At 42.7% G+C, this 16646-nt stretch overlaps 1 long non-coding RNA gene across 1 annotated transcript; it reads right to left on the minus strand.

Annotated features, from left to right (window-relative positions):
* Nucleotides 1-7192: 7192 nt before the first annotated feature.
* LOC311317256 lies at nt 7193-14956 on the minus strand. The gene is made up of 4 exons (XR_014630753.1): nt 14768-14956; nt 9361-9487; nt 8475-8578; nt 7193-8340 (listed from the first exon to the last, which is right to left on the minus strand). It is a non-coding gene; the product is annotated as an uncharacterized lncRNA (long non-coding RNA).
* Between the last annotated feature and the right edge of the window lie 1690 nt (nt 14957-16646).

The raw sequence follows: 16646 nt of genomic DNA on the forward strand, positions 1-16646 counted from the left end.
GGGGACAGTGTACTGTCAGTTGACCAGGCCTACTGGTGTCAGGCCCGCTGGTTCTCTCCCACGGTGGATCTAAATGTCCTCTCCCTCCCCAGACAATGCAGAGGACGTGACCTACGCCGACATCAGGTTCACGAAGAAGGGGCAGGAGAGGCGGAAGAAGAAGGACCCCCCTCCGGAGGTGGAGTACGGCCAGGTGAAGGTGTCTGGGTCCCGCAGGCTGCAGCCCAGCCAGGCCACGCCCCCGGAGGTGGAGTACGGTCAGGTGACAATCCTGCCGGGCTCTGGAAGGGGGGTTGAGAAGCCAGAGGAAGACTATGTGTACTCCTCTGTCCGGATAGTCCAGTGAGCAGGACCACAGCTCAGCCAGTGAGTGGAGGAGGAGGGGCGTCCATCTGTAATATCTACTGTGTGGCGTTTGAGCGGACACCTTTACACTGTATGCATGTTTAGCAGAGGCGTAGCGGAGGCCCCCACAACCCCCGCGATGTGTGGGAGTCCCAGAGCATGGAGCCACTAGCCTAAACATTTATACAAAAAACATTTAGCGGTAATTTACGCAAATATCGGCATTGCCGTTGCTCAGTTCGAATATAGCCTAATTTTGTTGGAATGAGTGAATTTGTACAGTGATTTTCTTTTCTCCATGAACTGACGCGCAACAGACATGCATCCTTCAGCAGCCCAGTATAAATACGACTCTCCTGTCCAGATCCCGTCTCTCTGAAATGCTCTAAGGCCTCCTATAAAGGAAATTGAGCATGACACAATCAAGTACCTTGCTCATTCACAACTAATAAAGACGTATTTGAGGAGCACAGTGTCACAACAGAGACCTTCTGGGTTATCAACCCTAGTATTGAGAGTCTGCACAGTCTAGATTCAAAGAGTGTTATACAGGACTTTGTGCAGAAGAATGCACGGAGATGCACTCGTATACAATAATAGCCTGTAGACATGTAGACAGCAGCTCCTGACTAAAATAGCTTCTTCTATGTAGCCTACAGGATATGTTTTTATGTTTTTTCTTTTTTTTTTATGGAAGTGTGAACCTTTCCGTTAACTTTTCAAAATAGGTTATAAGACGAATGTTCTACAAGACCTGTTACAAAGAATACTGAGCCTCTTGCATTTGTCAATGATGCCTGTTGCTAATCTAAAGTCTTAAAAAAGCATGAAATTAACTGGATGTATGTCCCTCTATTATGGTTTAGATAGGACTGGGGGAGGGGCCCATGGTTCAACCCTGCAGGGGAGTCCGGAAATATTGCGCAATGCCACTGATGTACTGTATACAGCATATGTGGCCTGTAAGTCATCAAACACAATTTTTCCTTGGGGCAAAATACATGGTTTTCACAGCTGTAAGTGTGGCAAGTGTTCATGTTCGCACTAAAATGTCACAAGCGCAATGTTTTCCATGACGCAGACACTTCTGTTTTAAATCCCCACATTTCTCTGGTTTTGAAAAACGTCTTTCTTTTCATTTTGGTTGTGTGGAGTGCTTATTTTCTTCCAGTTCCGCTTTCATATCATCTCATGGTTCAGATGGTCAGGTTGGTGGGAGGTGTTTCTAGGACTGGGATATACAGATTGATCAGGTCTACATTGCAGTATTTATGCTCTTCTGATGGTTAAATATGATTGATCTGTGTGTGTGTGTGTGTACTGTATGTGTGTGTGTGTGTGTGTGTGTGAGAGAGAGAGAGAGATAGAGAGAGAGAGAGAGAGAGAGAGATAGTGTGTGTGTGTGTGTGTGTTTATGGCGTTGGAGAACTATGACTATCTTCTCATTCGATCAAAATCGCATTTTCACACCTTATCACCAGGCGGGGACCTCAGAGCTGCTGTAGCATTTCCTGCCTCCTCATAAGGAGTCTAAAAGGAAGGAAGGGGCAGTCACTGTGTAGCGCATGCAAGCAGATTGCTGCCAAGAGTGACAACTCTCAGGATGGCTGTCATTGAAGTGAACAGGATCGCCATCTCCTCATTTATGACGTGTCATTTTAACTGGTTATAACCCCGGATGGCAGTATCATCTGTAATTTGTTGTAGAGTTAACTAGCTAGAGATGGCGATCCCATTCACTTCAAGTGACAATAAGTCACTTAAGTATTGTCCCTTTCTTCCTTTTAGATTCCTTGCCCGCTCACATGACTGCAGTTTAGATAGACCAGAGATGACCATATACTAGTGATCTGTCTACCTTGTTTAATGATAGGAATTGTGCTTGGTCCCGTGCCAGACGCACAAGGGATACCCAAGACTGGCTTTCTTTTAGACAATTGTCATAGAAATTGTAGTTTCATCACCTCCTTTGTAATTCACCACCTCCCTCAACCTTTCACATAGCTGTGCTAACCTAATTCATGACAGGACGACCTCCAGGAGGTCAACACACCTAGACGTTGTCTACTCCAGAATAACCATCCTTTGTCCCATTGTCCCTGCAAGAATTACCGCCTTTTCTCATGTCACGTGTCTGTATTCTCGTCCACTGTTGATGACGCCTGCCATTTAATATGACGTGTACAATGGGTTAGCCAATCACGTCCTGGAAGCCCCATACCTGTGTATTGCTTGAATAAAAGGCCGCGCAAGACCAGACTGGGGCACTTCACTCACGTGCGTTGTCCTGAAGTCCTTGCGCTCGTACTGTATGTTTTCTCAATAAACCAGACTTAACCTGTTTGAGCGAATCTTGGCAAATCATTTTTGACTAGATCAGTTAAAAATCCATTACACAACTCAGAAATAAATGCACAACAGCTGTGATCTGACTACTTTTTGGATTTAGTCTCTAACTCTTATCCAAACCCTGCAAAGTTCTGGAGTGCTGTGAACTTAACTACTGTAAAACCAAACCTTCTAGTTCACGGCCCTTGTCTATTAATGTGGATGATCATGTAATCTCTGATCCAAACAGTGGTGTAACATAGTTACGTCGGGTCCCAGTGCACGGTATAATGACGGGCCCTAGTGCAGTACTACACACACACGCACACACACATACACACACTGTGACATCACGGGAGGCGTCGCACCCCAAATGTCTGCTTGATTAAGTAAGGATTATAAGGATTACTTATATTGATGAGTGTATGTGCAGTATGTGTGCATGGTGTGTGAGTAGTGTGATGTACAATGTGGGTAGTCGCTGTTCTATAATGTTATGTGTTTTTGATACTGTGACACTTTAAAGTGGTTTGTATGTTCTATTCACTTTATTCACTTCAGCTGCCATATTGGTCAATCTGACGTAGTTGGTGGTATGGATGCGGAATATCGGGGTTACAAACTCATCATTACCAGACTCCGATTGTTTTTCAGTGCCGTTTTTGCGTTTGGAAGTGATTGCAGCTGACGGCTAACTACGGCTACTTCACTTCCATGTATTTCCAAACTAGCGAAAACTATGGCAGTGAAAAACAGTCGGAGTCTGGTAATGATGAGTTTGCAATCCCGATAGTGTATTTAACCGTTTATTTTGACTATTTTGGTTAAAGTGGTGTTTTTTGAACATTTAACATTTGAGTCAACGGGCACTTCCGCATCCGTACCACCAATATGGCAGCTGAAGTGAATAAAGCAAATTGGCTATATCTTTGCACAAAGGTGTATCTGCTGCTGAACCAATTTATAATGCAAAATAAATAATAATCTGTGATAGTGTGCTTCCCTTTTTGTTGCACTATTGTAATTTTGCCTACTGTTTTGTTAAATAAAACCATTCCCTTAAAATACCATGTTGCTTCCTGGCACTTAATCAACAGAGATATGACGTGATGGGTTACTATAACATTCGAAAACAGGCCCTTTCCATCCACAACACCCTGCAGGATGATCGAATGTAAGCAACCATCCAACTTTTGCTGGAATGTTTACACAACTAAAGCTGGGAAGGTATGAAGCCAAAACACAACAGCTGGTGAGTTGCTAGTTAACTAGCCTATAAACTAAAGTATCATCAAAGGCATGGTTTAGTAGTAGTCTGCGGCAGGCTACACACAGGCTTAAAGGCCCTACGAGGAGTTTCGGGAAGCGGAAGTGTTTTCCGCCCAAAAAGACCACATTTACGACAGTGCCTCCCCGCGCACTGTCGTAAACCTTAGCTACCTGAGCCGGGTGTTTTGAAGACGGAACGATGGCCACCGACGAGGTAATTACATAGGTCTTACTAGTAACATTACTTTTGACAATATATAACGCTCGCGCTGTCTAATGGTCGGCGGCGTAGGCTACTGCAGTAACTCGTTTCGTCATTCCAAGGAAGTTCTGGACGACCCGACCACAAAATAATAATCTAAAAAATAAACTACATACAAGAAACGACATTTGTCGAAAATGGACACATAAACAAGTGTGGGTAATGTAGATTCACCCACATTAAAATGAGACTGTTTCGTAACCAAAAATAAACTCCTCGGGGTACCTTTAACTTGAACCACATCTGAAACAACACAATAAAGGAGCTCGGCGGCGACCTGACTCCAAAATCATAACAACTTGTTAAATAGAGCGTGTCAGTGAGGCTCGACCACATTAGCATCGCATGTTCATTTCCCAGAGGCTTTTTAAAAAATCCTTATATTTCGAGAATTCAATCATGAACCCAGCTAATAATTCATCAGACGAATCGTAACCAGAAGTCCTTATGATAGAAGCCAAAAATCCATATGATATCAACCTTGTTTTAAGAAAATCACATTTTATTCGCGGTAGCATTGAGAAATACTTTTCACACTACCCACAATCCGCAAGCGGTGTTACTATGGAAATGTATACACTGTTAACGGTTGGGCGCAGGCTACTGAGTGCCTGACGTTTTTTCATTCATTCTTGATCTAAGAACGTTAAAGGACCATACCGGTCTAAATAGGATTTGATCTCCTTAAACTAGTCACCCAACGTATATCACATTGCCGCAATCCATTTTCCGAAGTAAAGCTCATGTTAAAAGATGTTTGCATTTTCGTGTTTTACTTACAATTCAAAAGTTGAACATGATGACTTTAAAACATATCGAATTAGAATTCGAAATTCGACATTACACATAGCGGATGTGTAATGATTCTGGGCCATATATGGGCCGGAACTAAGCCACAAGGGCCAGATCTGGCCTGTATATGGCCCAGATCCGCTTGCTATCTGGGTAGCCTAGTATTACTATGCCCTCTATGGGCATGCGAGCGGCTGTGCGGAATGCCGTAAAGCGTCTGTTAGAATACCGCGGGTCAAGTTACATTCTTATGTTTTCACAACTGTACACACATACACACACGCACACATTTGTATACACACATGTTTACACATACACACACATTAATTGTATTCTGTTTATGTTGTGGTCATTGATCTGTGAAGTGGTAATGTGATATAATTGTTTGATGTAGTTTTTAGCTGCTGCATGTTTTGTGTAATGTATGTAATTGTTTTAAATTGTAATTTTCTAGAAAAGCCTAACTAGGGACTGGGGTTGCAAATTAGCCAATAGGCTAAAAACCCTTCATGCAACACATCTATTACGACAACATGTATGTAACAATGTGCGCTGCATTGTCCCTAACAAATAAACCAATAAAAAAAAAAAAAAGGATGCATATGTTACTTGCAACTATTAGCTTCTAGGTCTATGACTATATTCTTAAAGCTACATGAGATCTTTGCACTTTGGCAGCCCCTCTGGTCATGATAAAATCGCCAGTGCGTTTTAAGAACCACACCTTCCACAATTCCTATATAACAAATGTGAGTGGAGCAGACTGGATTGGAAGATTGTAGCTACTTCAATGGAGTTTCTGGAAGGGTGGCTTCAATGCAGGCAAGTACAGGTCTTCTTTCTTTTATGTTCATGTAGATAAATTCGTGGGGCGAAGTGTTTGTTGTCTTCCTGATATTGTGGCACGCAAAAAGCTTCACTTCCGCTTCCACCACAAGATTTCCCACCAGTGTACTAGCCAGTACACCGAAATTCAAAAATAATACATTCACAGGGTCTCATGCAGTCTCGATTTTTTTGGTCTTGCTAAGGCTAATTCATAAACTAATAGCAAGTAAAGATGAATATTGAACTATAAAAAAATTGTCATTGAGCTTTAAAGTACTGATAGTTTGTTTCATTACTACCTCGCTACATACTCCATGGCAGCCTGTCTAGAGGCAGATTGTGGGGGTGCACTCTAGTGTGGTAGTTAAGCAATTGACCACGAGAGGCAGTGGGTTACAGGGGATTTGACCACAGCTACGGGGCGTTGTTAGGCCCGACGCGATAGCGGAGCTGAGAACTGCCCCTCATCCCGTTTTGTGACAAGCTTGAAGTGATACTATTCTTATTAAGCAGTTAGCCAGCACAAGCACCAGGGGTAGATAGACCCAGAACCCAAATCAAAGGGACGACAGGGTGGAGGAGAATCTCAGAACCTTTGGAGGGTCTGATTCAGGACCATCACCCTGTAAAGCAAACAGAACAGGACCTACAGTCACTTGACGTCACAAGGGTTCATTTAGCAAATCTAAAGCCGGGTTCACATACAACAGAGAGCACAGTTTGAAGCAGTTTTGGAATGGAATGTTGGATTTGAAACGGCTGATTCTGTACGACTCAACTTTTAGAACATAGAGACATTCTAAAACTACAGACATTCGAAGACCGCTTAAAATTGTATTGGCTGTTGTATGTGAGCTTAGCATGGGCACTGAGGAAATAATCAAATATCTTATATTAGAATATTATGGGGTACTGCTGTGCCCAGCTATGGCTCAGGCTGTAGGTTGTATTCTGCCCTCTAAACCAACTGATTTTGCGGAAGTTCATTGTACTTATTTCCTGTTGCACATAACATGCATTTTACATGACACTTCCTCTTTTCAAAGTTGCTATCACTGTTTCTAAAATCTGCAAGAGTCTGATCATAGGTCCTCCATTTTATTGTGTCCAGTTGTAATCAGTTATACAGGAAAAGCAACAAAGCAAAGGTCAGCCTCTGGGCTTGGAGAAGGGGCGTCTGTCCACAGAAACACTCACACTCGAATAGCCGCTGGAACTCTGCTCCCCACACCCTCTGTGCAGCTACAGTAGCTAACACTGTACCCAAACATGCCTGCAGCCTCCAACACAAGAACTCCACACGAAAACAGACCCGAGTCAGGGGAGTGCGTAGAGGCAGGATCCAAACACAGCCTCAGGCGAAGAAGGTTCAATTAGGTTTCTTTAATAATCCAAATACGGGTTAAATCCAGAAACAAGAGGGAACGCAGAACCTCTGACAATACGTGCAAGACACAATGAACAGATAAGGAACAAAGGAACAGGAGCAGAATACAAAGAAAATCAACCAGGGAAATGATATGCAAGTGAGACTAAACATAACAAGACAGAGACAGACTAGAGAGGGACTAGAGTGGGACTAGAGGTTCTAGAGACGGACTAGATGGACTAGAGAGGGACTAGAGAGGAACTCGAGGGACTAGAGAGGGACTACAGATGGGCTAGAGATGGACTAGAGAGGGACTAGAGACGGACTAGAGGGAGACTAGAGAGACTAAATGGATTAGAGAGGGACTAGAGAGGGACTAATTAAAAAACTAATATAAGCCATTTCATATCTGGCATATCAGCCATATCATATCTTTTCAGGCATCTTGACCAATCACAGGTTAGTTTACATCTTGACTAGTTCAGAATTTAGTGAGTGTAACCTCATTTGATTGGCTAATAGTTGACTAATAATTTATTTCCGTAAGCCAGATGCACAGTGGCATACTCTCCATTGTACACCAAGGATGTATTGGGGTGGCTGTAGCTCAGTTGGTCGAGTGGGTCGTTCAATGATCGAAGGGTCAGTGGTTCGCATCCCAGCTCCGACTGTCCACATGTCGAAGTGTCCTTGAGCAAGACACCTAACCCCAAATTGCTCCCAATGAGCAGGTTAGCACCTTGCATGGCAGCTACCGCCATTGGTGTGTGAATGTGTGTGTGAATGGGTGAATGAGAGGCCATTGTAAAGCGCTTTGAGTGCCGCTAAGGTGGAAAAGCGCTACATAAGTGCAGTCCATTTACCATTTATTAAGAGAATGTACACGACATACATAGTGTATTTCCACAAGGCCACTAGGGGGCGATAGAGCACTGAGAATTTTGAAAACATTGAAAAGAGAATAAAAGAGTTGGCATACTATATCATGCAGCTACAAGTCAAAAACATTGAAGAAATTAATGTACATTTTTATGGGGGGGGGGGGGGGGCCGCCACTAGTCAGTCAATGCAGTCAGAGTCCCCATTGGACCCGATGGAAATAGCCTTGGTGGTTGGTGAGGGCCGGGTAGGGGAAGTCTTCTACTTCCTATACAATCAAATGAAACAGGACATTAGTGGCCCCCCACACATTTTGACATTTTCAGGTTTTCTTCAACAAACATGTCCAGTTAGAAGTTTGGCGACTGATGTGTGCAGCATGAGACAGAAAATCAGGCGTACAGTGATTTACTTATGACTGGATGGACTTCATGAGCTTCACCAGCACTGGTAACTTGGGATCCAGGCAGTAGTGAACTATGTTTGATCCTGTGTTCAATTTAATACTGGAAAGAGATGGGAAACATTTAGTTCTGATATCAAATCATCCCACACAACACAATGAATCATCCCACCAGTACAACAGAATGAATCATCCCACCAGTACAACAGAATGAATCATCCCACCACTACAACAGAATGAATCACTAAACTGAACAGACTATGATCAGGACTGGACAGACAGATTGACCAACCGACCAACAGAAGGATAGAAGAGAGACAGACAGACAGACAGACTGACTGATGGAGGTATAGACAAACGGACGGACAGACAGACTGACATTGAGACAGACGGACAGACAGACAGACTGACTGATGGATGTATAGACAGACGGACAGACTGACATTGAGACAGACGGACAGACAGACACTGATATTGAGACAGACAGACATACATTGAGACAGACAGACTGATATTGAGACGGACAGACTGACTGACTGACTGACTGATGGAGGTATAGACAGAGACACAGGCAGATGGAGAGACAGAAAGACACTGTCAGACAGACAGACAGACAAATTGATGGAGGTATAGACAGACACATGGACAGACATACAGACACCGACAGACAGACTGATGGATGAATGGATGTATAGGCACACGGATGGACGGACAGACAGATGGAGAGACACAGACTGATGGAGGCATAGGCACATGGACAACAGACACAGCCAGATAGACGGACAGACAGACAGACCGATGGAGCTATAGACACACAAACAGACTAATGGAGAGACAGACACAAAGGCAGATAGATTGATACATATCAGTGTGACATGGACTTACATGGCCTCCACTTTGTCACAGGAGCTTGAAATGGGATGGATCTCGATATCCACAATTCTCCCGATGCTTCTGGTCGGAAGCCTGTCATTGACATCACCGAGGCAGAGACATCCCCCGCTGTTTGTGTCTGTGGGCGGAGTCATAGAGGCATAGAAGTTTGAAAACTCATGAGATGACTACAGAGCAATGTGATATCCAACAAGTACATCTATGCCAATTTGGATGTGTTACTGATTCATACATGTATGCATTCAATGGAAATTCTGTTTAGATAGACAGACAGACAGACAGACAGACAGACAGGCAGGCAGGCAGGCAGGCAGACAGGCAGACAGGCAGACAGAGACAGACAGACATACATACATACAGTGGTGGCCAAAATTATTAGAACATCTGACAGATCTGAATATATTGACCTTTTTTGCGTCCTCAAATGATTTCATTCAGAATGTTCATGAAACATGCAGATGGTTGCTCTGAACACAACAAATATCAGATGAAGTGAGTCCTACTGTTTTTATCCACTTTTAACTTTAATATTTGGTATGTCCACCTTTTGCAGCAATTACAGCAGCACATCTCTTTGGCATAGTGTCAATATATTTCCTGAGAACATCAACACCAATGTTATCCCATGCCTTCTGCAACTCAAGCCAAAGGCTTTCCTTTGAATGTACAATAGATCTGTCCAGTTTTATTTTCCAACTCGCCCCAAATTTGCTTGATGGGGTTGAGGTCTGGACTTTGAGGGGGCCAGTCCATCATTGTCAATGTTCCAGCAGATTCCTCCCGTCGCAGGTAGTTCCGACAATAGTTAGAAGAATGTTTAGGGTCTTTGTCCTCTTGGAAAATAAATCCAGGACTCCATGCCTAACCAGAATGTTGTGGTATACTTTCATATCCATGATGCCATCAATTTTACTAAGTCACCTGTTCCTGAGGCTGAAATGTATAAATATATTGACACTATGCCAAAGAGATGTGCTGCTGTAATTGCTGCAAAAGGTGGACATACCAAATATTAAAGTTAAAAGTCGATAAAAACAGTAGGACTCACTTCATCTGATATTTGTTGTGCTCAGAGCAATCATCTGCATGTTTCATGAACATTCTGGAATGAAATCATGTTTTGGAGGCAAAAAAGGTCAATATATTCAGATCTGTGAGGTGTTCTAATAATTTTGGCCACCACTGTACATACATACATACATACATACATACATACATATATACATACATACATACATACATACATACATACATACATACATACATAGACATACTGTACACACATGCATACATACATACATACATACATACATACATGCATACATACATACATACAGACTCAACTTGGTAACATAAAAAAGACTTGCAGCTTGACTTGGACTTGAACACCTACAGTACAGTGACTCATGACTGAACATACATGTATGACAACATCGTTCTAATCAGACATTTCTATTCATTTTTGCAGAGCATATTTTGTTTGGCCTATGGATTAATTGGTGCGGGCTCTTTGTGTTGTAGATTGGAGGCTGTACCAAATCAGGCCCTCATTGTAAATTGAAGGCTAGGCCTGGCATATTATTCATGGACTATGACATGAACTATTATGTTTGCTCGCCAGTCATAGGAAACAAGCCTCACTTAATCAATTGTCCGCTAGTGGCTAGCCTACCTTAATGCCTTGATGAGATTTGCAACTATGCATAATATCCCATAACTCTATCGCAGCACCTAGTGTTACACTTTGGGATCAACTCTTATGTTTCTCTATGCAATGACTGTGAAGACAATACAATAGCCTGTGTTTTTTTCCCCCTTCATTCCTTACCATTGAGCATTTATAGGCCCACTTTTATTTCTATTTTTGTTATACGCTCCTGCTTTACACAACAGAAGAACATCTGTTTGTTTTGTTTAAAGTTGCACTAAAATGAAAAAAAAAACATTCTGTTCCATTTTGGTTCACATAATTGGTCAGTGTTCACCTATTCAACGATGTATGCCAAAAAAATTACAAAATTCTACTTTTGTTGTAATCTTATATCAAAGTATATAATTTCTTACTTCCTGGAAAACGGTAGGTCACGTGCAATGACGACAACAGGTACCTTAGATTTTAGGCCAATAATCTCACGACATCTACCCGTCAATCAATGCTATCCTTCTATCAAATCTGTCTCAGGTTCTTAAAACTCGTTCACTTTGTTCCTATCAAATTCCTCTAAACATATGTCCCATGTCGGAAATATGCCAAACTACGGAAGTTAGATGATCTCAAACGTCCGTTTCTGTGCGACTTTAAAGAAGGGGATTCTGGTTAAGAAGAGGATACCTTTCATTAAGCCCAGGCACAGTACTGACCTATGTATTTATGCTCTAAAAGAAGCGGTGGAGACATATAGAAGGCAGGGCTCTACTTTGCTTATTGGTTTCATTGATGCATCCAAAGCCTTTGACCGTGTCCACCACTACAAGCTTTTTAACAAGCTTAAGCTTAGGGGTATGCCTAGTATACTAGTACGCATCCTAGCTTACTGGTATGCTAACCAGCGGATGCAGGTAAAATGGGGGAGCATATTATCCACCCCCTTCAGTGTTGGTAATGGGGTCCGGCAGGGGGGGCTTTTATCCCCAGCCCTCTTCAATCTCTATATGGACGACCTGTCTAAGCAGCTGGGGGGGTGCAGGACAGGATGCATGATAGGTGAGACCCTGATCAACCATTTTATGTATGCGGATGACCTGGCCATTCTATCCCCCAGTAGCACTGGATTTCAACAGTTGCTTAATATCTACTCTATGGGGTTGATTTTGATGTTAAGTATAATGCCAAAACGAGTATGGTACTGATATGTAGGACTAAGGAAGACCTGGAACTTGAGTTTCCTGTGTTTCATCTCTCAGGGCAAACCCTGTGTGTGTCCAATAGTACAAAATACCTGGGACACATTATCACTGACACAATGGAGGATGACGCTGATATGTACAGACAGAGGAGAATGCTCTATGTCCAAGCTAATATGCTGGTCAGAAAATGTCACTACTGTACTGTTGATGTTAAAGTGAACCTGTTTAGAGCTTACTGCACCCCTCTCTATACAGCTCCCCTCTGGGTGAACTAGAAGAAGGAGAGCTTGCGCAAGCTGCAGGTAGCTTACAATGACTGCCTTAGGATTCTGCTGAAGAAACCCAGGAGTACCAGAGCCAGTGAGCTTTTTTGTAACCTTGGTCTTACCACCTTCATGGCCCTGTTGAGGAACCTGACCTTCACATTTATGTGCAGACTTGACTGCTCTCTGAATGACATCATTGAACTGATGACAGATCCTGGCCGTAGCTCTGTCAGGTACTTGTCTACCATCCGGGAACACTGGCTTGAGTGCCTCTTTCAGCCTTTGTGCCTGTTATGTGCTTCTAATTGTATATATATATATTATAAAAAAAAAAAAGTAATGTACTGTCTTTACTATGTGGGCTACGAGCCTGTAATAAAGTTTATTATTATTAGAGACTTTATCCGTCAGAACGGTGCAGGCTTTAGCTGCGTGCGTGTAGCGTATGACGTGGGACATCGGATGTAGAGACGGCAAGTAGGTGCACTACAGCGCAGGCAAGATTATATGCACCCCGTGTGCATGAATGCTGAAATTGAATATTGTAGTCGACATTCGGTGGATATGTTTGATATGAAATATGTGGCCTACTGTCTTCCGCCCAGTATCGTTCAATTCTATAGGCTCTAAGGCTTGAAATGAGCTGTCAATCGTCAAAATTGGTCACTGGGTTACAGAGATATTTGTATGAGCATCGAGCGTAAAACACGCCCACAAAGTTACCGTAGTATTGCGAAGACGCAGGAAGTATCGAGTGTGGAAGCACATCTCGTTGTTTTTTCGACCAGTCTACCAACAAACTAAAAAGAAAATATGAAAAGGCAAAGAAACCTGAGCATGGCAGAGGTTTTATTAGCAGTCTTGTACAATGATTAAAGCGCAACACGCGCGCATGGAATGGACATGGGATTTCGAGTGTGGACGCACATCGCGTTGTTCTTTCTTACAGCCGTAATTCAAAGTGGCAAAGGTGACAAAATAATGAAAAGGCTGCCCAGTGGCACGTGTGCAGTCCCGGACATCTATAGGGCATCATGAAAGCCTAAGCTTATAGATAACAAAAAAGGTATCGCATACCAAGGTACTCTTGTGAGGTGCCGATCACTGGAAGAACTGGTCATAAGAAGAAAAAGTGTTGCACACTCTGGCTCCATATGCAGTTATTTTATTTTGACGTTTCGGCCCGTTGGCCTGATAGATTCTGAAGAAGGCCAACAGACCGAAATGTCAAAATAAATAATACAATGACCAGAATTTATCCCGTTTGTCCGGGTAATTGAAATGTCCCGGCTTACTGTATATCGACATCAAAATTGAATCTGGCAATTTTGTGTCCAATAAGCTTTAAAGCATGCCATGACATACTCATACAAGAACATGAGCCCTATTTGGGGCGCTACAGCAATCAATTGCATTTTTGCCACTTTTAAGCATTTTAGCTTGTTATAGCAATACCCAGTGGAGCTTCATCAGCTTCATCTTTCTCCAGTCACCATGCCGCTTTTTCAGAAACACTTGGTTAAGTGATGCATGGGCATTCCTAATGGTCAGTGCCTTACTAAGTTTTTAAAAATAAAAAGGTCAAATAATACAACATAAAAAAAAGAAAACAGGACTCGTTGTTCATTCCTGGTACTCAGGAGACTGAAGATTGTCCTGGGATACCAGGTCTCGGTGAGCAACCCTAGTTTATACTAACAATGCTCTCTACCTAACGACATAATGAATACCTAACATATCTTGCTCGCATGCATACATGCACGCTCAGAGCCGAAACAAAACTTCGAGCAAAGCTAGCACGCTTTGTGGGGGGCACTAGGGACACAGGGTTTGGACTGGGGTGTGTGGGGGGAGAGCCTGGAGTGCACAATACCAAACATGTCCTGTTCGCACACATGTGCGTGCACAGAGCCACAAAATGCATTCATGGGCGGAGGTCTGTGCTCCCCGAGCACCTTTTCTAGTTTTCAAGGAATTACTCTTGTAAGAGCCACAATGTGAATTGAAGATATCATGACACGCAGACTATTTACATAAACATAAGGCTGATCACTGCACATATCTGGTCTCGTTCTGGTCAGAATATTATCCAGAAATGCAATGAATATGAATATGAACATATGGGGGCCTAAACACGCACGCTGCATACAAATATGTGTTCTGACATGCGAGGAATATGCTGTTGCCTCGTTTTGTGTCCGGAGTGCGTCTACTCAAAATATCACCGGAAATTAGGCCTACATAAATTCATTACTATATTAATATGGATATTCCTGGATACAGACCCTTTTCGTCCAGTGATGGAGCAGCATCAACCACAAAGATGAGCAAGGCGAAGAGAAGACAGCATTCCAGCGTTCTAGTCCAGATGTGCATTTTACCCTCCTGGCTGGTAGCCTACAGTACCTGTGAGTATGAACCAAAGCAGAGCGTGAGAGGATGGTTGTCAGTCTGTAGAATGTGTATCTTATACCAGGGAAGGGGTACTCTCTGATATGGGGAGGGGTAGGGGTCAATTTGACAAACAGAACTATGACACACACACGCACACCCACACACACACACAGAAAACCATGAGAGTGCTCTTGCGTTCTATAGTCCAATGTTTCTTTTTGAAAGATTTACAGGAAACATTGCAAGCGCAACACCACAATGTCAATATGGACTTTCAACCAGGCCATTGAACTGAGATAACGACACTGTCCTCATTTGAAATCAATCATCCACACAATCAGCCAACCTGCTATGGTTATTTCATAATTTCAGAATGCGCTCACCCCAGGGCAAGAAACCCTTGTTGTTTTTTACTGCCGTTTTCAACCCAGTCTGAAAAATCTGCACCCTGGCCTCCGCAGGGTTCACTCGGGTTGAAAGTTTCACCCTGGGTTGAAGACGCAAGTGAGAAACGACATGTCTGTTCACCCCGGAGCCACCCTGGGTTGAGATTAGGGCTGTAACGATTATGAATTTTGCTTAACGATAAATTGTCAGAAAAATAATTGCGATTATTTAGGGGGGGGGCTCGCCTCACACCACTAGGGCCCATTGCCAATATGGCACTCTAGGCGGCCGCCTACTTCGCCTATGCCACGGGCCGGCCATAGAGCAGACAAATGAGACAGACATTTAGTTCACTTATTCGCTTGGCAATTCTAGTTGTGTGACAGACAGTTATCCTGCTGCAGCTGCACATCACCAACCACAGGTCACTGTTTGGGTCATGGTCTCATTACAAATATGTTACAGGGGACATTTAGCAACCTTGTGATATTGAACAGGCCTAGTCTTGTCTTGCATAATGGTACGCACAGAAGGAGCAGGTTTCACTAATGACAACAGTGCCTCCTGGTGGAAAGGTTGTGTTGTTCCCCAGTGTCACAGAATGTTATTTATTGTTATCTCCATTTATCATTCTTTTCTATGTCAAAAAGCAATATATTTATTTCCTGTGTGGCTGTGTGATGTATTTATTCTTGGGATGGCTGTAACAAATTTATAGTAACATAAATCATCAAGAGAGGAAGGAGAAAGGAAAGAACATGTAAATATTATGTTCACAAATAGATATACAATATATGTTTGCCAATGCGCATTTTCAAGATTGAACAATAGTAAAGCATAATGGTTTTATTTAAAAAAAAGAGATAAAGTATTGTTATTGTTATTTTGTTGTAAAGAGGAAATCATGTATTAGCTTGGATGGTATAAGACAGGGGTGCTACCTGGTAATGTAGATTTCTTTTTCCACCAATAAACTGTTCTGAGTGAAACTAAAACATAAGAACTTGAAGGTTCAAATGGGAACCAACGTCGAATGCAGAAAACCCTTCCCTCTTTCCTGTTTTATCTGAAAAACATGCAGTATTGAATGTTTGCAGTGGTGACAGCTCTGCTCTAGTCAGAGTCTACTGACTACACTTTCAGATGAGCACTGCGTGTGTTTAAATGGGCTCCAGTATTGAGACTGCAGAAGTTTATTCTCCTCTGGTCTTTGCTTGATCAGTCTCTGATTCAATGGAATGTTACATAGTCTAATGGCAACATATTCACCACCCAAAAAACCCAATGCGTGGCTCCTGTGGCAACCAAGTAGAGCCTTCAAGTTCTAAAACAGTATATTAAGACACAAATTTACAATTGTGGTCCTCCATACAATAAACACAA

Source organism: Borostomias antarcticus (genome assembly GCF_949987555.1).
Source record: "Borostomias antarcticus genome assembly, chromosome: 14".
Classification (NCBI taxonomy): Eukaryota; Metazoa; Chordata; class Actinopteri; order Stomiiformes; family Stomiidae; genus Borostomias; species Borostomias antarcticus.